The sequence below is a fragment of the Macaca thibetana genome, chromosome 1 (genome assembly GCF_024542745.1).
Source record: "Macaca thibetana thibetana isolate TM-01 chromosome 1, ASM2454274v1, whole genome shotgun sequence".
Lineage (NCBI taxonomy): Eukaryota > Metazoa > Chordata > Mammalia > Primates > Cercopithecidae > Macaca > Macaca thibetana.
Window position 1 is genome coordinate 125,625,894 of NC_065578.1, and position 23,121 is coordinate 125,649,014.

The window sequence follows — 23,121 nt, forward strand, 5'->3', positions numbered from 1 at the left end:
AACTGTGCATGGATTGAGTGTGACTTTGTGTGCACATGTGATTGAAAAAAATGGAGCTGAGGGATCAGCTGACAAAGTATCTCATGGGTGAGGTTGTGTTTCATAAAATAAAGTATGGTTGTTTAAACATTCCAAAAAGAAGGCCATCTATGCCAAAAGCACATGATTTTCTAAACATCTCATCTTTCCACTACATTAGCCCTGCCAAACATCACACACCTCCCTATAGCAATTGGAATTATAGGTGATAGAGACTTGACTATTTATATTTGGGGCTCCTATATTTGGGGACACATAAGAAGAGAGTAAGAGGTCTTCAAAACGTTAGCTGCAGAGCAGTGTATACCAATTCCAAAGCAAGTTTCAAAGCAAGAGAGGTGTGTCATCTTCTTTTTGGAGCCTAAAATGCAGCCCTCAAATCCTCCGAACCTTGGCATTTCTGTCCTCAGCTCAGTCTTTCCTACTCACCTTGTCCCTCTGACTGTTCTCTTCCTTTCCCAAATCTTCACCCCATCCATATACCTTCTGTGCACTGCATCTGTGTCTCAGCCCTGTTGGGAGACCATAGGAATGATATTCCTAAACAGTCAGTTAACATTTCAACCTAGATTATCACAGTTCTTGATCACAGTGTATCCAAAACAAAACCCATCCCATTCTTCATAACCTTGCTGCTCTTCTGGAAGACCAAAACTCTATATCAACATCACCTATTCTGTCTTCCAAAGTCTAAGATTTTGAGTCATCTAAAATAACCTCACATTTCTCAATCCTCACCAAATGGTATCAATACCATTTCATGCTAATATATAGTAATATCAACAATAGGAATACAATTAGAGAACTTTCTAATCTCATTAACAGAGTTAGTTCAATCTTTTATATAATTTATCTTACATTGAGTTATGAAATATTTTAGTTCTCAACTGTGTTTTTCAAGTAACAGGTTTTAAATTATTTTTAAATAACAGAAAATGTTATTTAGTAAACAAAACTTAATGGACGAAATCATTCACAACCCAAAGAACAACGATGGATATTATTTAAGTGCCCCTGGGCATGGAGAAGCACAGGTCTCTAACTGACTGACGGACTTGCTTAGCAATGAATGGCAGGACCATGGGGCAAGGATCAGAGGTATAAGAAAGGCCAAAAGTGGGTATACCTAGAAGTTTTGTCCACCAGCAACTATCCCTGAGGAAAGTCATATAGTCCAGAATCTCTAATCTAGTGCTGATGGGTGGGCAGAAGCTCAAAAGAGTAGTCTGAAGAGGGGAGGGGAGAAGGAAGTAAGTGGCTCTGTTATTTTAAATAATTTGAGTACCAAATACATTCATCCCTCAGTATCCATGGGAGAATGGTTCCAGGACCCTCCCATAGATACCAAAATCCACAGATGCTCAAGTCCCTCATATAAAATAAGATAGTGTTTGTATATAACCTATATACATCCTCTGGTATAATTTAAATTATCTTTATATTACTTATAATACCTAATACAATTCCTAAACACCACTTCATTGTGTGGGGTGGGTTCAACGTAGAACTCTGCATACTGCAAACTCAAGTTTTGCTTTTTGCAACTTTGTGGAATTTTTTTCTGAATACATTTGACCCACAGTTGGTTGAATCCACAAATGTGGAACCCACAGACATGAAGTACCAGCTGTATGTTTAAGGAACCTATAAACTTCCCTCAGGCTAGAGATGGAAAGTGGCAGGATAACAGGATAACTTCACACTTCTCACCTATCCCTACACACTTCTCATCTCTCCCTGGTGCAAACTTTTGGGAAATTCTTTTTGTTTCCATCCATCAAGTTGATCCAAGATAAAAGTAACCTAGGTCCTCTGAGAAAAGGAGCAACTAGAAGAGGATGATGAACGAGATGGTTCTACCCGGCAGGAGATCGACTCCCACTGAGTCTGAAACTCCGATCCAGAATATTTGCACCCAGGCAGCTTTCAAGGTAGGATTTAGAAAGAAAACATGGATGGATGGATGGATGGATGGATGGATGGATGGATGGATGGATGGATGGATCAACTGATTGATCAAAATATAGGTAATTCTAAATATTGATATATATTGAACTAATACAATAAATAGGTTATTCTAAGTTTTTAAAAATCAAAGAGCACTCATTGGTTCAAGCACAGAGGAAGCCTACTACAGAGCATAAAACTGAACCAACCCAGAGTAGATAACTGACTTCACAACAACTTTCCCACAGCTAGATTATGACACAGAACTCCCCAGTTTCCAGAGCTTGAATCCTTTTTCTGCCCTTTCTGACTTCATTTTCCTAATTTATAATGTAAGTCTGGCTCCTCAGAGTCATCAAATAGAGACTCAGGGACCATTGTTCTAACGCAAAACTGCGAGAGGATGAGGCTGGGATACAAATCTAGTGTTACGTTATCTCCTCTCCCAGAGCTCCTTTGGCCCAGAGGTTAAGAGAACATATATAAAATGGCTTGAGAACACAACATATATTCTAGTGGGGAAGTGGCAGAAATAATGAAAAGTCTAAGACAAGACAATATATAATAGAGACCTGGAAGAGTGACTTTGGAGGGAAATCAGAGTTCTACAGGTGATAAGCAATGCCTTCTTTCAGTCCTGCTGGTGTGTCTGTGATTGTGTATAAAACATTCTTTGAAGATTAAAAACTAAAATAGCACTTTGAGAGCCTCTGTGACTATGAGGCACAGGCTTCATGGCCCCACCAATAGCAGTGACACCCTTGGAGTCAACTCAGAAATGTCTTCCTTGTACTGTGTTGAAATCAGGCTCAACCTCTGACTGTAAATTCCACAGGCACCAATTCTGCTTTCTATTCAAGGCTCAGCCGTTTGGATGGTGCACCTAATGCTCTTACTCACCCAAGCCTCTTTCCCATAAAGCATCCCCAGTGCTTCACATGACACAATTCCTAGCTCCTTCTCTGCCTGGTCTCTTTGCTTGTATCTACATACTGGGTGGCTTGATAGGGCAGGTCCAGAGAATCATTCCTAATCTGTGTCTGGGCAGAGATTTTCCGTGGACAGCCTCAGGGAGAACTGGCTTTCTGCCCTGCCTTGTACCAGGAACACTCCTGCACTTGTAGTTTTAGTTCTGGTTATAGTAGAGGGGAATGGAAAGTTGTTAATCATTGAGGATGAAGAGGATTTGAGTATTTATGAGCCTCTCCCACATGGGTATTTCACTTAGTCACTTGGGCTTTTGTTGTTTGAGAAAGAACCCCATATGAAAATCTGGTTTCTACAAGCCTTTTTGATGTTGTTGTTATTGTTGTTGTTGTTGTTGTTGTTGTTGTTGTTCTCTTGGTCCCAAGGAAGTGTTCCTAATATCTGCAGCAAGAAAAATATTACTACCCCTTCTTTTCTCTTCCTTGATACCTAAGCTCTGATGCTGCACCTTCAAATAAGCAGAATTGGGCCTCTGGACAGCAGAGGACCACCCAACCAGGTAGAAGCAACACATTTCAGTCTCCAGACCATGGGGATGAAGATCTCCAAGAATAGATGTGTCATTTCATTCATCACTCATTCCCATATTAGCCCACACTATCAACATCTGGAAGTCCAATGATGGATTTTGAACCTAAGAAAAGAACAGTCCTACTCAAAACTCTCTTGGGACAACTGATACCATCCACACAGATAGAAAATCTCTTGATGTGCTCAGCACTTTAAAAAGTTGAGTATCACAGAATGTTAGGGCAGTTAAAGAACTGTAAAAATCCACTTGATCACTTCAGAAAAGTGTTTAGGAAAAAAAAAATCCACTTGAAAATTGGCAAAGGTCTATAAAGGGAACATAAGTTGGAATGGAGAAGAGGGGCTGAGATCCAGAACCATGGCGTAAATAACCAAAAAGGACCTTGACGCAATCTACTTTGATTCCACCACCACCATCACAGAGGTCTCAAAATATATATGAGATATTTGGATCCTAACAACCTTGGCATGCCATACTGCAGTTAATGATGTGAAGAGATAAACAAGAGATGCTTTGTTTTGGAAAGAAAAAAAATCTCTGGCCAGGCGCAGTGGCTCACACCTGTAATCCCAGCACTTTGGGAGGCCGAGGCAGGCAGATCACCTGAGGTCAGGAGTTCGCAACCAGCCTGACCAACATGGAGAAATCCTGTCTCTACTAAAAATATAAAATTAGCCTGGCATGGTGGTGCATGCCTGTGATCCCAGCGACTCGGGAGGCTGAGGCAGGAGAATCACTTGAACCTGGTAGGTGGTGGCTGTGGTGAGCCAAGATCATGCCATTGCACTCCAGTCCTGGGCAACAAGATCGAAACTCTGTCTAAAAAAAAAGAAAAAAAAGAAAAGAAAAAGAAATCTCTAAACTAGGTAGGGTAAATTTGGCAATTACGGTAAGTTATTTTGATATGTTTACTGTATTGGTACCATACAAATTTGTTTGACATCTGCTTAATGATTAGAGATTAGGAAGGTGGAACTTAACTAATACTCTGCTAGATGCTGGATGTACAATGGAGAATAACTCAAAAAATATTTGTGCTCTCTGACTTTATATTCTTATGGAAGATATAAGCCAAAATACATAAACTTACAAGTAAATAATTTTAAATGATAATAAAGGTTTTTGAATCTTACCTGTTTCATTGTCATTTGGACCAAAAGTCATGTGTGCCTTCCACAATAATATAGTAATGTTTTTAAGAAGATTCACCAAAATTACATTCTATTTAATCGTGTAATACTTGCTAATAATATGGCAATTATCTTAATATATTAGCCTAATATTTGCTACCCCATGACTTATAAAATATTAGAACCTGAGTATAAATGGTTCCATGATCCCATGAGCAGGAGAAATGCTATATTCTAAATTACCTTCTTGGTGCTCTGAGTAGTGTCTCAATCAAAGAAGAATCTGTTTTACTTTAATATCTCAAAAATAATGCTACTAGGAGAGAAGAATGCTTTATATAACATAGCTATCAACATCTACCAAAAAGAATGGACTCTTCCACCAACTGTTGAAGCACCATCAGTTCTGGAAACATTCAGTTCCACAGAAGGACCTCCTAGACCAAAGGCTCAATGCACTGCCCATAGCTTTATCTATTTTCAACAAGCAGTCTGGGAATTGCTCTCTCAAAGCTCCACTTCAGTTGTGTCTCGATAGAATTTTCACTGTATCTTACATCACAGAGAAGTACATCAGTAGCTCAACACAGCACAGAGCTTCAGTTTTACAGCAAGCATGGATGTGAATCCCATGGAAATTGATTTCCCTCACATTCTCACTAATTCCGTACCTATATTTTGTCATTTATAACAATCAGGTTTTGACTATTATTATTTTTATGATAATAGCAGAATCACAATAGTTGCCAATTATTAAGTGCTTATTATCTGCTTGGGACATTACTAGATGCCACTTTTTATTATCTCATCTAAAATTCTTAAATTTCAAAGAAGTTTTGAAGGAATTACATAAGCATGTGAATGATCCTATGGAAAGACATTGATACATTCTTAGAGCTAGCGAAGAGAACACAAAAATATGCTAAAAGACCCCCAGCAGTGAAAAATCCAAGTAAGTAAGTAAGTACCGAACGAAATCCGATAAAACCTGAGAAGGAAGATGCAGATTTGGACAACAGAGAATTCTTGGTTAATGTGCAATTTGAATCAGAAAAGCATAGACTACGAGAGCACCCTACCTGGATGCCAATCCCAACTGTCATCTTGATATACTCGTGTGTGTGTGTGTGTGTGTGTCTGTGTGTGTGTCTGTGTGTGTCTGTGTGTGTTTAAGATATAAAATTTGGCATGTTAGATCATCAAATAAATCAGCCTTGAGAAACAAAAATAAAATCCTAAGCCTCCCAACTGACTAAGTGGACCTGCTCTTGGCCAAGGGGGCCCCAGAGAAACCTTAAAACTGAGTTCCTAGCATTACAGAATGAGAGGTTGGAGGTACCTTGTTACACTCCCTCCCTCACTAACCACCTTTAGGCTTTCTTCCCTCAGGGTTAATCAGAAACCAGTCCTTTTGAAAAACTTGCTCCCCACTGATTTCAAACAACCTTGTGACTACTCCTCCCTTTTGCCTTTGAACACAACAGTGGACCAACATTCCTCCCTGATAAAAGGCCACCAACCAGCCGGGGGCACGGTGGTTCAAGCCAGTAATCCCAGCACTTTGAGAGGCCCAGACGGGTGGATCACAAGGTCAGGAGATAGAGACCATCCTGGCCAACATGGTGAAACCCCATCTCTACTAAAAATAAAAAAAAGTAGTTGGGCATGGTGGCGTGCACCTGTAGTCCCAGCTACTCAGGAGGCTGAGGCAAGAGAATCGCTTGAACCTGGGAGGCAGAGGTTGCAGTGCACTGAGATCACACCACTGCACTCCAGCCTGGCAACAGAGCCAGACTCCATCTCAAAAACAAACAAACAAACAAACAAAAAAAAGCCACCAACCACAAAGTGGTTCTGGCCAGTCAACAGAAGATGCACAGTGATGACTTTCATGTCCTCCACTTCACCTTTTAATGTCAGAAGGCTGAAAACTTCAGCCTTCCATCATGTTGACACTGCCATTTTTTGAACATGGGACCCAGGGGCATGAAGTCCAATTGTGTATGTGCACGTTTCTCCTTTCACAAATATTCATGACTCCTCCTATAGTTTATTGAACATGTATATTCAGCCACACCATTCAGCATAAATTCCTGCTTTATTCACTCACCCTCCAAATATCTGTATTTCTGGCTTATGGTGGAGGCTGTGCTTCCCAGTATGTTAGAATGGCCACCTTGCAGACTGAACCCCTTTATAAGAAAGAGTGCTCTCCTTTCCAAATATATGAATCTCTCATCATTCTTCAGTTGACAGTCTTATAGTTTACATTAACTAATGTAACTAATTTATTTAGACATGATTTTAAGTTACAAACTGTAATGGAATTTGGTTAGGTTTCTAAACAGCATTGAAATACTTAAGAAAACATAAGAATCAAAATATGTATAAATTTTCTTCAAGTATGTATTCGGAATTGTATTAGTCAGTGGGAGACTTAAAGTACTCTAAAATTGAGGATATCAACTTTGTAACATCAGTTTAAGTGGTTTAAGAGAATTTAACCAAAGTTGTTAACTAGATCAATTACTACTCCAAAGCCCCTTGAAAAAATTACACAAGTTTCTAGAATTTTAATTAAATTAATGACATTAGTTATTTAGCTTATGACTCAAAAAAATCAGCATAGTTGGTAACTTTAATAAAGTAAATATAAATTTTGTAAACCAAAGTGTGCCTTAAATCATCTTTGTAATACACAAAAGCCAACTTCAAGGACACAAAAACAGCGTATGGCAATGAAAAATGAACAGAAAACAAAAGTTTTATGAGTTGCAAAGAGTAGGCAGAAAACGTAGACCTGGGTTTAAGAATCAACTCCAGAAGACTATTGAGCAATAGGACAAGATAGAGGAAAGGAGAGAAGAAGAAAAGGTAGAAGAAGGACTCGATAGAAAGATAAGAGAAGTATCATGCCATGGCTTCAAAAGAAAATGCTTTTGATTTTAAAAATTAACCAGCATATGGTAAATCAGCCCAGGATCCCATAGACCCACCTACCAGACCCCTCACATGCTTTTCTTCCACTCAAAGGTCCTACCTCCCTGCACCTCCCCATAGCTGCCTGCCACCCTCTGAGAGCCACCCCTGCATATGGTGATTCAGGCCACGACCCCACAAATCCACCTAAAGAAACCAGCACTGGCTGGTCAGCGACTCAGAGAAGTGGCCAACAAGTGAGGAAGAACAGAGTAGCATGGGCAACTGACATAGAAATTCTCAAAGGTCTAGAAGATCCAGGATCCACGATCAGCTCATTCCACCCTCTTTGGCCTTGGCAGTGACATCAGATGGGAGGGTCAATCCTCCCTCTTTTCACGGAATAGTACATTGCTTGGCAAGGCTGTTCTTGTCACTGATGTTCACACCTGCCTTAAATGCCAGCAAGACTGAAATGTTGAAACTCTCTCATTTTCATTGGTTAAACCTGAATTTCCCCCAGGCAGTTAGTTTCTCTGAATATGAGCAGGTAAACACCCTCCCTCCACCCTTTTCCCAGCTGTCCTGGGACTTCTTGAAACACAGGTGTGTCTTACCACAGACAAACACTGAAACTCAAAAAGAGAGTAAATAACAACTACAGCTACTATTGAGCTAATGGATTGCATATAAACATTCAAGATTCCTGGACTACAGGAGCCTTTACACCCACTCACCTCCCCAGGAATGCTCCACTGTATTCATTCATCAAGCTGACATTTGAGAATTTGGTTTATGCGGACTTATGTGATCATACCACATACCCTTTCAGTACCTGAATCTCCACTGCACATGCCACCACTTTTCCTCCATCCAGCCTACCACCACTCACCACTCTGGACTTCACTTCAACAGATAATTGCTCACTTTTTCCAGTGGCTAGGGCTCGGGTATCATGCGCCAAAATACTGAAAGTTGACTGGAAACCCTGTGTATTCATCTCTGGTGAACAGCCACCTCTCAACTTCATAGCTGCCAACAGATGGTAGTCCCATCTCCCTGGCACAGATAGTGAAGTCTCTTTTTTTGCTCATGTATGGTTCTATAAGCACAGTTTTCCCTACCAAATAATACAACAAACCAAACACATCAACCAGTGAAATTAGTGGATGTCTAACATTACCCAAGGACCAAAGTTCCCTTCTTGAGCTCTGCCCAGTGCTTCTGCCCTTCCCTCCCATGCCACCTGAATCCCCAGCCCTGTACTCCAGCTATCAATATCTACGTCTGTCCTTTGGCCATGTGCTAAGGACTAGTTCACACCTTCTTCTTTGGTTTACCAATTTCCTTTTACTCTCAACTTTAATCCTCCTTTGAAATTGGAGTGACCTACAGCTTCGGGTATCCAGCATCCTCCTGAATACATGGGACAAGTAACAGTCAAGCCATGTTCCATGAGAGGACCAGGAATTGGCTTCCATTCTACTTTGCCTCTCACCTTCCAGGGTCTATTAACACTCCCTGACTGACAAAACCATTCTTAAATTATAACTCTCATGCTCAGAAGACAAGGTCTACTTCTCTGAACTGTCTCATTTAGTTTTTTCCAATGGATCTTTTTATCCATCAGTTCCACAGAATTCTTTCCTGGTGGCACCTATCACAATACTTGGTCTGGTTTCACGGGATTGACTTTTGCTGTAGCATTACAATGTAAGTTCAAGTCTTCTACCACTAGCACCTACGAATCCTTGCACACATCCTTCTCCCACTCAAGGGTCCTGCCCCCCATGCACCTCGTTGCACCTCTCCCTTGGCTGCCCACACAGAGAACCCAGAGGTACTGTGGGAAAGGGCTTCTGTGTCCTCTTTCTCCCAGGATGCCCTTCCTCAGGAGATGGAAACCTTGCTGGTCACTCAATACCTGCAAAACTGGAGTTTCCTATACAAAAAAAGAGTTAGACACGTCACATTAGTAACTGGAATGAGGCACCCAAAAAACAGAAAACTGGGGCAAATCCTTTTGTTTTCCAAAAGTTTGACTGTGCGTGGGATCAAAGGTACAAGATTACTTTTTATGCCACCTTAATCCTCTGAAGCAGGAAGTTGAAGAAGAGACAGTGACTGGGATTATCCCTGAAAGGAGAGAAGAGTTCCCTTAGGGATTGGCCTGCCCTCATCTGGGCCGGAAGAAGATTGTGTGGTTGGATTGACAGTGACCACTTTTTTCAAGGTGCAGTTTTAAAGAATTAGGATAGTTAGGTGCATAAATAGACAGACAGGCAGGCAAACATAATATAATTCTGGAATTAACTTTGGAACTCTTACAAGTCTTCAATATTAGAGATGAAGAAATAAAGTCATGGAGATAGTGAGGAACTTCACTCAGACTGCATAGCTGGTTAATGTCAGTGAAGCTAGCATCCACATCTTCACATCCTATCTCATGTTCTTTCTACAACCCCAAGAGGCCTTATTTCACTTAAGCTTGAAGTCAAATCCCAGCTATTCAGAAACCCCAAAGAGCAGTCTTCAAGTGAGGACACAGACCTGAGAATTTGAGTGAATGCCTTGGGACAGAGCATGACTAACACTTCCGGAACCCCCAGCCTTGTGATATTCTATTACTCCCTGGCTCCTCTTTCAGAACCTGTGGTTTGGACAATAAGAGTGAGGTTGTCCTACAGAGAGAGGGAAATAAATAGAGGGAAATGATGGAGGCTCTAAAGGGAAGTCAAATAGAAAAAAAATCTCAGATAAGAATAGGAATCACAGTATCAGAAGCACATATTGAGCGGAAATCTGCTCTAAAATATCTCCTGATGGTCTTTCAGCCTCTGCTTGAAGTCTGTCCATAATAGAATGCTCTGTACAAGGGAGGCAACCAGATTTATTATTAATGAAATTACTTAGAAACTATTTTCTTGGTTGGACTGAAATGTGCTTCCCAGTGACTTCTGTTACTTTAGGAGAATTCTGCTCTGAACTACAGAGCAGTTCCCTCCTTGTCACTGGAGGTGTCGTAGCAGAGGCTAGAAGTCCTGAGTCAGTGATGCTCCAGGGAGCTCCTTCCATGGGGTTGGAGGTGGCACAACTCAAGTCTCTCATTGGCTTCAGGAATTGTTTATGCCTTGGTTCCCCACCTAGGCCACTCTTCCACCTGCTCATGGACTTCTCAGGAAATTTTACAGATTCTTACATACCAAAGAGGATGAGGCAGGAAAGTTTCACTCAGTAATTCAGAGGCATTCACATTTTTTACTTTGTTATAGTTTAATTTTTAGCAGATGGGCTCAGAAATTCATCTATGAGAAGGCCTATGAAAGAGTTTATTTGGAATGTTATAGGGACATACATTTCTCTTATATGTTGATAAATGTTTGGCATAACCCATATGTAAGCCAAGTATGAACAAAAGTTTTGATTAGACCTATTTCTTGCTATTTGGTCACTCTTCCAAGCACTACAATATCATGATGTTGCTTCAGTAGAATTTAAAGAGCAGGCTAATACTGTGTAATTAATAGCATTTCGTTTTGTATCATCTCAGGATATTAATTACAAACAACAAAAGCTCACTCTGGCTGTTTAACAGAAAAGGGGTTTACTAAAATATTATTGGGTAGATTATAGAACTCTTGGAAAAGCCGCAGAATGAGGCTTGAGGCTAAGCATATAGGAGAAATGTCCAAAAACCACACCACAAAACTAGCCTGGTGAGGAAGCTCTACTGCCACGGCGACTGCTCCACCATTGCTGCATCATGCCAGGAACACGTCCTTGCATCTTCAGCTAGCAGCAAAAGGGAGCCACCACCCCTGCCAGCAAAATGTCTTCTGCAAGGAGACCCTCTTCCAATTGTTCCTTTCCAGAGCGTAGCTCTGACTGGTAAAGCCTCCATCACAGGGCGCACCCTGACTGCAAAACAGACTGTGAGATTTACTTTCTGGGTTCTACCTTGGGGAGAAGGAATACAAGTCTGTAAAATAGTCCTTACACAGTGACAATGTGCGAAGAGTACTGGAAAGCAAGGGAAAAGATTACACATATTTGCTACAAGCTCAAATTGTCACTGGTTTTAGTTCCAGGCAAGTTGAGACAACACCTGCAGTGTCAGCCACATATTTGAAGCATCTGTCAGGGCATACAGTTGTGCTAGCTGAAAATGACCTGGATGGATGCTGGGCTTAAAAAAAAAAAAAAAGAAAAGAAAAGAAAAGAAATACTTAACACCTCAGGCAGTAGGCTGTACCCTAGAGTAAGGTAGATGTAACTATATTTCTTAATTGTGCTATAATGTTGACTGTTAAGATGTTATTATGGGTCCCAGACCTGGGGAATTGTTAGAATGATCAGAGCTGATATTGTGAGCTTAACAATTCCACCTGATATCTCCTCTATATCTTCCATTTACTTTTCTCCATTTCACTGTTGCTACCTTCATCCAGGTACCATCATCTCTCACTCAGACTAACCGTAAGAACCTCTTGACTGGTCTTCAACTCGCAATCCTCTACAAGCTAAACACCACACTGCCAAAATGGTCTTTAAAAAATACAAAGGCAATTGTGTTATCCTGCCCGCTGTCCTTCCTTCAATGGCTTCCTGTTACACTTAGAAAAAATAGTTGAACTCTTTAACATTGACCAGTAAGGTTCTAATTGTTTGGCTGTTCCCATAAGTCCAGTCCACACAAGGCTCCTCTCCCTGGGCTTGGCTTAACAGGCCCTGGTCTCTCTACTCCCGATATGTGCCAGGTTCCTTCTTCCCTCCCAGCCTTCACACATGCTGCTGTCTCAGCCAGGAACTCTCCCTGATGGACTTTCATGTTCCATACAAGGTTCAGGCTAACTCTCATAGATTCTTTCAGATGAGGTTAGTTCCCTCTGTTTTATGCTTTTTATAAATCTGAACAACTCCTTCATGACACATGTAACCATTATACTTAAGTAATTATCAAGGTAACCATTTGTTTTGTTTAATGTCTGCTATCCTTGCTGAATTTAAATTCCATGTGTTATTCACCACTGCTATAGGCCCAGCACCTCACAGTTCCTAAGACATATGAGGCCTCAATAAATATTTCTTGGCCAGGTGTGGTGGCTCACGCCTGTATCCCAACACTTTGGGAGGCCAAGGCGGGTGGGTCACCTGAGGGTGGTGAAACTCCGTCTCTACTAAAAATACAAAAATTAGCTGGATGTGGTGTTGCATGCCTGTAATCCCAGCTACCCAGGAGGCTGAGGCTGGAGAATTGCTGGAACCCGGGAAGCAGAGGCTGCAGTGAGCTGAGATCGCGCCACTGCACTCCAGCCTGGGCGACAGAGCAAGACTCCATCTCAAAAAAAAACAAAAAAATTGTTGAATGATTTTTACAATCCGATTCATTTCTCTTTCCTCCTAGAAATGAAGCCTTGGCCATGCAAGCAAGGGGAGGTGAGATCTGATAGTGCCAGGGAAGGAATAGGGCACTGTCAACCCGCTAACTGGTCCTAGTATTGGCTATGTAACCCTAGACAAGTTATTTTACATTTCTAGACCTCAGTTCAGCAGCTGGAACACATGGACTTTGGATTTCTTTTTGCTGGAACTTCCTTTATGCACTCGTGTTTGTTACTCACACATGTATTTATCCATTGTCCATGTCTGCTTGTCAGTTTTAGTTACCTCCTACCCCCACCTGTCCAAGGTGCTCTTGTCCTCAGAAGATCCCAGTGGCATGAAGAAAACTGACTTGGAAAATTTTATCCCAGATAAAACTGGTCTGGAACCAACAATAAAAGTCTTTCCCCAACAATTTTGATTCACTTCAATTCCTGAAAACTAACTTCTGACTTTCAAAGAAAATTCCACTTTGGCAACTGTACAGGTACTAACAACAGTTTTCCCTTACCTGGAAGAACAGTCTTGGAGGAGAAAACACACCATGTCTGTATGGGTGTGACAAAGGCTACTTTTTCTAGCACTCCTGGGACTCACAGAGAAGGCATTCACCAAGAGGTGAGGTGAAAGCAGACTTAGATTTCATATAGCCAATTCTTGCAGTCCATGTCAGTAAAAGTGAAAAAGCACAGCAATAATGCATTATCTCCTTAAGGCTAATGTGAGTAAGATAATTCAAGTATGTGGATTTCTGGTAGTGTAATTTTATCTCAACAAAGAACTGAGAACAATGAGAGAAGTGAATAGAAACCATAATCCCATCATAACAGCCCCTGGAACCTCTGAGTGCAAGGGGGATCTAGAATATTTCCAATGCCCCCTTGCAGTTAGTTAATCCCCTCCCAAAGGCACTGTTCAGATTCCTTGCCATAGGTTAGTTTTCCTTATTCTGCATTTCCCTGACTAATAATGTTGTTAAGCACGTTTTAATATGATTTATATATATAGAATCATACAGAACGTACTCTGCTGTGTTTGGCTTATTTTCTAAACATAGCATCTTGATACACATTAAATTCCTGCTTTTTTAATAGTTTCTTTAGTTTTCTTAATGTTAGGCAGTATTTCATTGTATGAATTTTCCATAATTTATTGATTTACCTGCAGATGGACATTTAGGTTATTACAACTTGAGGCTATATGAACAAAGTTGTTATGAATATTTACGTACAAGTCTTTTGTGGACATGTTATTTCTCTTAAATGAATATTTAGGGGTGGAGCTTCTTGGTCATAGCATAGTTGTATGTTTAACTTTATAAGAAACCACCAAATTGTTTTCTACATTGATTGTGCCACCTTGCTTTCATACTAGCACTGTATGAGAGTTCAAGGGGCTCCATCTCCTTGCCACACTTGCTTTGTCATTAATTTTAATATTAGCCATTTTCGTGGGTCTGAAATAATATCTCATGGGGCTTTTTAACTTCATTTCGCTGACTGATAACATGATTAAGTATTTCACACGCGTTTTGGTCATTTACACATTTTCACTCGGACATAAATGTGGGTCTATTTCTGAGTTCTTTATGTTTTTCATTTATCTATGTGTGTATTCATACACCAGAACCACACATTCTTGACCGATGAACCTTGATTGTACGTATTGAAACCAGATGCTATGAGACCTACAATTTTGTTATTTTCCACTATTGTTTAAACTTTTTAGATTTTTTGAATTTCCATATAAATTTTAAATTTGGTCCATTAGTTTCTCAAAAAAAAAAAGCCAACTGGGATTTTATTTTAGGATTGCAAGGAATAAATAGATCAATTTAAGAGGACTGATACATTTAAAATAGTGTGTTATCCAATACGTGAACATATATCTCTTCATTTATTTGGGTCCTGTCTAGTTTTTCTCAAGATTGTTTTCTAATTTTCAGTGTAGCAATCTTACAAATTCTTGTTAAATATGTTGCTAACATTTTATCTTCTTATGCTCTCATAAAGTTATTTCTAAATTTTATTTCCAATTGTGTGGTGATGGTATATAGAAATATAATTGATTTCTATATATTGACCTTGTATTCTGTGGCCTTGATAAAGTTACATATTAGTTCCAATATTTATTTCTATAAGTTTCTTAGGAATTTCTACATGGGCAATTATGCCATTTGAGAGTAAAGATATTTGTGCTTCTTCTTTCCAATCCATGCTTGTACTTAGTTTTCTCACCTTATTGCTCTGGCTGGAACTTCCAGGAAATGTTAGAATAGAAGTAGTAAATTGGGATATACTTGCTTTGTTTCTGATACTAGGGGAAAAATATTTCACAATTAATATAATGTTAGCCATAGGTTTTTCATAGATGACCTTCATCACATAGAGAAAATTCCTTTCTATTCCTAGTTTGCAGAGAGTTTTATCCTCAATGCGTGTTGAATTTTGTCAAATGCTTTCTCTACATCTATTGAGACAATATAATTTTTTCCTTTATTCAGTTAATTTGGTGAATTACACTGATAATATTAAATAAACCTTGCATTCTATGACAAATCCTCTTAATACATTGCTAGACTCAATTTACTGATATTTTCTTAAGGATTTTTGCTTCTATGCTCCTGAGGAATACCGATCTGTAACTTTCTTTTCATTTAACATCTTTGTCAAATTTGAATATCAGGGCTACATTAACCTGTAAAAGACTTGGTGAATATTCCCTCTTTCTCTGTTTTATGAAAGAAATTATGTATGATTGAAATTTTTATTTCTTAAGTGTGTGATATAATTCACCAGTTAATCCTTTCGGACCTGGGGCGCTCTAAATGGGAAGGTTTTAAACTATGGGTTTTAATTCTGTAATAATTAGAGATTGTCTCAGTCAGGGTACAATGAGAGGAACAGAACCAGTTAGAACTGTACTTCAGAGGTTTACCACAAGGACTCAATTTACATGATTGCAAAGGCAGCTAGGCAAGTCTAAAATCCAGAGGTCAGGACATCAGGAGGGTTTGCTGGAACTCTGTCATGGGCTAAAGCTGTAATCCACACATAGAATTTCTTCAGGGAAGCTTCAGCTCGGCTTTTAAAGCCTTTCAACTGATTGAATCAGACCAGCCTATATAAACTGGGATTTTCTCCCTTACTTAAAGTCAATTCATAATGGACTTTAATTACTCTACCTTCACAGCAACACCTAGATTAGTATTTGATTGAGTAACTAGGGACTGTCACGCAGCCAAGCTGACACATCAAAAGACGTCACAGGGCTGTCAAATTTTCATTTATGTGTTAGTTTTTTATTTTCAAGGAATTTGTGCTTTTCATCTAAGTTGTAGAATTCAATATGAAGTTGTTTATAATATCCTCTCATTTTAAATTTAAAAATGTCACACCTATCATTTGTGAAATGGTTTCTATTCATTTTTAAATATATAACATCATCGTGTGTGTGAAGGTACTCAAGCCACAAACTAAATAAGGATAATAATTTTTAAAGTAATGATAGTAGTCATAATAATAATTTTTAAGACCTAGGATTCATCTCTTATTCCCCTTTCCTCACCTCCCACATACTACTTCCTAGATCCCAAGTTCTGCCTTAAGTTTATTATCACTTCTCATCTTCTCATTATCTTCAATGTTCTTACCCTAATTAGAGCCACCATCATCCTCACCTGAACCACTGCAGAAGTTTCCTATCTTGTGTCCTGATTTCTATCTTGTCTCCTTATTCCTATCTTGTGCCACAGCAATCCCATATCAGAACAACCACAGCAATCATATAAAATATAGAGAAGATTGTGTCCTCCCTGATTGAAATGATCGAATATCTTGCCATTGTAGCTAGAGAAAAATCTGAAGTCCTTACTGTCCTACAAAGCACTTCATGCTGTGGCACTGACTCTTATGCTGACTTCATCATATCTTTCTTTCCTTGTTCATTACGTTGCAGGAATATTGGCATTCTGGTGACTTCCTTCCCTTTAAAGTAACCTTTTAACTGACTAAAATTGAAGTATAAATTCATAAAAGCTCACCAACTACAGGTATACATCTCAATAAAGCTTCATAAGCTAAACAAACATGCAACCAATGCACAGATGAAGAAATAACGTATTACCAGCATCTCAGAAGCAGTCCACCTGGGAAGCAGGTCCTCAGAAGCAGTCCCAGTCACTACCAGCCCCTAAACATTACCTTTTTCCTGGCATCCAACACCATACATTTGTTCTTCATGTTGTGAACTGTACATAAAGGGAATTATATAGTATGAACTCTTTGGTACCTGGATTTTTTTTCTCAAAATTGTGTTTGTGATATCTCTGGCATGTATAGATTGTTCATTCTCATTGCTGTATAGTATTTCTCTATGAGAATATACCACCATTTATGCATCCATTTGATTGCTAAAAGGCATTTTAGTAGCTTTCAATTTTGAAATTTTAAAAATAGCATTAATTTGAATATTCACGTACTTGTCCTTTTGTGACTATATGTACACACTTCTGTTAGGTACATACTTAGGAATATAATGACTGGGTCAGAGGATAGGGATATGCTTAGCTCTAGTGAATACTGTTAACTTTTCCAAATTCTTTCTACCATCTATTATTCCTATCAGCAGTGTATGAAAGTTTCAATTGCTCCACACTCTGACCAAACTTGGTATTGTCTATCTTTTTTCTTGTTAGCCATTTTGGTGACTATGTGGAGATAACATGTTGTGATTTGAATTTGCATTTCTCTTATGAATGATGAGATTAAATTCTTTATCATATGTTTATCAGAAATATGGAAATGCCCTTTCATGAATTGCCTGTCTGAGTTGTTCAGACATTTTTCTATTTGCTCATTTATTGTTTTTGTTGTTGTTGTTGTTGTTGTTGTTGATCTGTAAGTAGGAATACATATGTATATGTGTTCTGGGAACAAGCCCTTTGTTAAATGTAGGTATTACATAAAGCTTCTCCATCCCTGTGGCTTGACATTTTGCAGTCTTGGTGGTATTTTTGATAATCAGAAATTTTTAATTTTAATGACATCCAATTTGTCATTTTTCCACCTTATTGGTATGCTTTTTATTACCTGACTAAGGAATCTTTCCTATTGACAAGATCTGAAGACATTCTCCCAGAGTTTAGAATTTTGTTTTTGGATGTGTAATATATTTTTATTTTCTATAGGTACATAATATACATATTTATGGGGTACATGTGACATTTGGTTACACGCATAGAACATATAATGATCAAGTCACAGTATTTAGAATATCCATCACCATGAGCATTTATCGTTTATCTGTGTTGAGGAGATTTCAGTTCCTCACTTCCAGATATTTTGAAAGATACAACACATTCTCATTAACTATACTCACCTCACTCTACTATTAATCATTAGAACTTATTTATTCTATTTAACTATATGTTTGTACCCATTAACCAACCTCTCTTTTTCCCCACAACCCTATGCACATACACCCCTTTTCCACCCTCTGGTAACTATCATTCTATTCTCTACCTTCATGAAATCACCGTTTTTAGCTTCCACATATGACGGAAGATGTGATCATTGTCCTTCTGTGTCTGGCATATTCTATTTAACATAATGACCTCCATCCAGTTTCATCCATGTTGCTGCAAATAATATGATTTCCTTATTTTTGTGGCTGAGTAGTATTCCATATATATATATATATATATATATATATATATATATATATATGAAATATTTTCTTTGTGCATTCATCTGTTGATGGACTCTTAGGTTAATTCCATATCTTTGCTATTGTGATAGTGCAGCAGTAAACATTAGGATGCATAAATCCTTTTGATACACTGGTTTTCTTTCCTTTGAATAAATACTTAGTAGTGGGATTGCTGGATCACATGGTAGTTCTATTTTTAGTTATTTGAGAAATCTCCATATTGTTACCCATAATGGCTGTATTAATTTGCATACCCACCAATGGTGTATGAGAACTCTCCTCATCCTGTCAAGCATCTGTTATTTTTCCTCTTTTTCAAAATAGCCATTCTGACTGGAGTGAGATGATATATCACTGTGGTTTTAGTTTGCATTTGCCTGAGAATTAGTGATGTTGAGCAATTTTTCATATACTTGTTGGCCATTTGTATGTCTTCTTTTTAGAAATGTCTGTTTAGATCCTTTGTCCACTTTTTAACAGGATTGTTTGTGTTTTTTTGCTGTTGTTTGAGTTCCTGTATACCCTGGATATTAGTCTCTTGTTGGATAAATGTTTTGCAAATATTTTCTCCCATTCAACAGGTTATCTCTTAACTTTGTTGATAACTGCCTTTGCTGTGCAGAAGCTTTTTAGTTTAATGTAATACTATTTGCCTATTTGCCTGTGCTTTTGAGTCCTTAACCATAAAATCCTCAAGTAGACCAATGTTCTGGAGTATTTCCTCTATTTTCTTCTAGCAGTTATATAGTTTAGGGTCTTGCATTTAATATCTTTAATCCATTTCGAGTTGACTTTTGTATACCATGAGAGATAGGAGTCTAGTTTCATTCTTCTACATATGGATATCCTGTTTTCCCTGGATTATCTATTGAAGAGGGTGTCCTTTTCTCGGTGTATGTTCTTGGTACCTTCATCAAAAGTCAATTAGCCCTAAATACATGAGTTTATTTGGGAGTTCTTTATTTTGTTCCATTGGTTTATGTGTCTGTGTTAATCCTATATCATGCCGTTTTGGTTACTATAGCTTTGTAATATGTTTTGAAGTCAGGTAGTGTGATTGATATGGTTTGGATGTTTTGTCTCCTCCACATCTCATGTTGAAATGTGACCTCCAGTGTTGGAGGTGGGCCTGATGGGAGGTGTTTGGATCATGGAGACAGATCCCTCATGAATGGCTTGGTGCCCTCTCCATGGTAAAAAGTGAGTTCTCATTCTGTGAGTTCATGTAAAATCTGGTTGTAAAAAAGTGTGACACCTCATCCCCTCTTTCTCTCTTGCTACCTCTCTCACTATGTGACAAACTAGATCCCCATCACCTTCTGCCACGATTGATTGTAAGCTTCCTGAGGGCCTCACCAGAAGCAGGTGCCAGCACTGTGTTTTGTGTACAGCCTGCAGAACTGTGAGCCAAAATAAACCTCTTTTCCTTAGAAATTACCCAGTCTCAGGTATTCCTTTATAGCAAAACAAACAGCCTACAGTGATGCCTCCAGTTTTGTCTTTTTTGCTCAGCATTCCTTTGTTTATTCAGGCTCATTTTTGGTTCCATACAAATTGGTTTTTTCTATTTCTGTAAAAAGATGACATGGATATTTTGATAGAGATCACATGAATGTATAGATTGCTTTGGGTAGTATGGTTATTTTAACAATATTAATTTTTCCAATGCATAAGCATTGAATCTCTTTCCACTTGTTTGTATCCTTTTCAATTTCTTTCATCAGTGTTTCGTAGTTTTCCTGGTAAAGGTCTTTCCCCTCTTTGGTTAAATTTATTTCTAGCTATTTTTGTAGCTATTGTAAATGAGATTGCTTTCTTGATTTCTTTTCCAGATAGTTTGTAATTGGTGTGTAGAACTGCTACTGATTTTTGTATGTTGATTTTTTGTCCTGCCACTTTACTGAACTTGTTTTATAGATCTAAGAGGATTTTGATGGAGTCTTTGGGTTTTGGTAGATAGAAGATCAGGTCATCTGTGAAGAGGGACAATTTGACTTACTCTTTACCAATTTAGATGCTTTTTATTTCTTTCTCTGGCCTGATTACTCTGGCTGGAACTTCTAGTACTATGTTAAATATGCATAGTGAAAGTGGCCTTCCTTGCCTAATTCCAGTTCTTAGCGGAAGACTTTAAACTTTTCCCCATTCAATGTTATGTTAGCAATGGGCTTGTGTATGGCCTTTATTTTGTTGAGGTACGTTTCTTCTATATGTAATTTGTTGAGAGTTTTATCATAAAAGGATGTTGAATTTTGTCAACTGTCTTTTCTGCATCTATTGAGAGGATCATGTTATTTTTCCTTCATTCTGTTTATGTGGTATATCACATTTATTGACTTCCATATGTTGAACTATCCTGTCATCCCTGGAATAAATCTCACTTGATTATGGTGTGTTATCTTTGTGAAGTGCTGTTGGAATTGGTTTGCCTAGTATTCTGTTGAAGATTTTTGCATCTATGTACATCAGGAATATTGACCTATAGTTTTCTTTTTTGTTGTTGTGTCCTTGTCTGATTTTGATATCCAAATAATGCTGGCTTCATACAATGAGTTAGGTAGAATTCCCTCCTCTTCTAGTTTTTGGAATAATTTGAGGAGAATTGGTATTAGTTCTTTCTAAGTTTGGTAGAATTCAGCAGTGAAGCCATCATGTCCTTGTCTTTTCTTTGCTGAGAGACTTTTATTACTGATTCAATCTTGTTACTCGTTATTGGTTACTCATTATTGGTCTGTGGGTTATTTTTTAAAGTTCTGTTGTTTTACTGTTCAAATTTAGATCTGTAATCCACCTGGAACTAATTTTTGTTTATGATGTAAGGTAGGGGGAAGTTATATTTTTTTATTCCATAGGAATATAGGAATATCCAGTTGACCCAGGCACCATTTATCCAAAAGGCTCTACTGCCATGTAGTCATCCTTCTCATATATCAAGCAATAGTATATGTGTGAGTCTGTTCCTGGAGTCTCTATTCTATTCCATTGGTCTATCCTTACACCAGCAACATGCTGTTTTAATTACTGTAGCATTTACATCCAGTAGTTGAAATTCTGTAACTTTGTTATTGTCTAAGAACCTCTTGGCTATTGTTAGTTGTCTCTCCAAATACATTTTAAAATAAGCTTGTCAAGTACTACCAACAAAATTATGTCAGAATAAATATAAAATAAATACAAGCTAATTTTAACATTGGATTTTTAAATAAGCTGGACAAATTCTACCAAAAATAACAGCACTATAATTCATACACATTGAATCTATAGGGTAATTTGGGCATAACATATTTTACTATTGAGTCTTCAAACTAAGAACATGTGATATTTTTATTTCATTTAAATCTTCTTTCATTTCTCTCAATAATGTTCTACAGACTTTAAAGGTTTTGCACATCTTTACTAAATATATTCATATATTTGGATAGTTTATGACATCATAAACTTTATAACTTTTTAAATTTAAATTTTGATGTTGATACAAAGAAATGCAGTTAACTTTTATACATTGATTTTATTTCCAATGATAAATTGACTTTTTAGGTTTCAAAGTTTACAGTTTTTTTCTTTTGACTTAACATAATTATGTATTATTTAAATAAAGACAATTGTATTCTTCTCTTTCAATCTTCAGGCATTTTTTTTTTTCATGGCTTGTGATTCCATCTAGAATCTCCTATAGAATTCTAAATAGAAATGAAGATAATGAATATCCTTGTCTCATTCCAATCTCTAGGGTAAGCATTCAAGATTTTACCATTAATAATAAAGTTTGTTACATATTTTTACAGTTACTCCTTTAAGGAAATTCTCTTCTATTTCTAGTATAATCAGAATTATCATGAGTTGTTGTTGAATTTTATCAAGAACTTTTCCTGAATCTGCTGGGATTTGTATATAATTACCATTTTCTATTAATGTAGTGAATTTCAAAGATGTCTTTCCAAATATTAAACTAACCTTGCATTCCTGAAATCTAATCAACTTTGTTGTTATATATCATCCTTTGTTGTACCTCGCTTAATTGATTTACTTACATTTTGTTTAAGAAATTTTTATTAGGTTGATGCAAAAGTTATCATGGTTTTTGTCATTTTTTTTATTTTTATACTTAAAGTTCTGAGATACATCTGCAGAACATGCAGATTTGTTACATAGGTATACATTTGCCATGGTGGTTTGCTGCATCCACCAACCCATCATCTAGATTTTAAGCCCCACATGCATTGGGTATTTGTCCTAATGCTCTCCCTCCCCTTGTACTTCACCACCCCTGACAGGCCCTGGTGTGTGATGCTCCCCTCCCTCTGTCCATGTGTTCTCATTGTTCAACTTCCACTTATAAGTGAGAACATGAGGTATTTGGTTTTCGGTTCCTGTGTTAGTTTTCTGAGAATGATGATTTCCAGCTTCATCCATGTCCGTGCAAAGGACATGAACTCATTCTTTTTATGGTTGCACAGTATTCCATGGTGTATATGT

The 23,121-nt window shown here is 38.0% G+C and overlaps 2 protein-coding genes and 1 long non-coding RNA gene across 31 annotated transcripts in view; 2 read left to right on the forward strand and 1 right to left on the reverse strand.

Annotated features, from left to right (window-relative positions):
• The window catches only part of S100A1 (S100 calcium binding protein A1), a 1,186,348-nt gene that overhangs the window by 703,709 nt on the left and 459,518 nt on the right, over positions 1 to 23,121 (forward strand). The gene's annotated exons all lie outside the window — the stretch shown is intronic.
• S100A8 (S100 calcium binding protein A8) overlaps positions 1 to 23,121 on the reverse strand; it is a 675,486-nt gene that overhangs the window by 425,718 nt on the left and 226,647 nt on the right. The window lies entirely within an intron of this gene.
• LOC126935396 (uncharacterized) overlaps positions 11,359 to 23,121 on the forward strand; it is a 28,505-nt gene continuing 16,742 nt past the window's right edge. The window contains exons 1-2 of the long non-coding RNA XR_007719241.1: positions 11,359 to 11,486; positions 12,959 to 13,486. This is a non-coding gene — a long non-coding RNA (uncharacterized LOC126935396). The remainder of the gene's footprint in view (positions 11,487 to 12,958; positions 13,487 to 23,121) is intronic.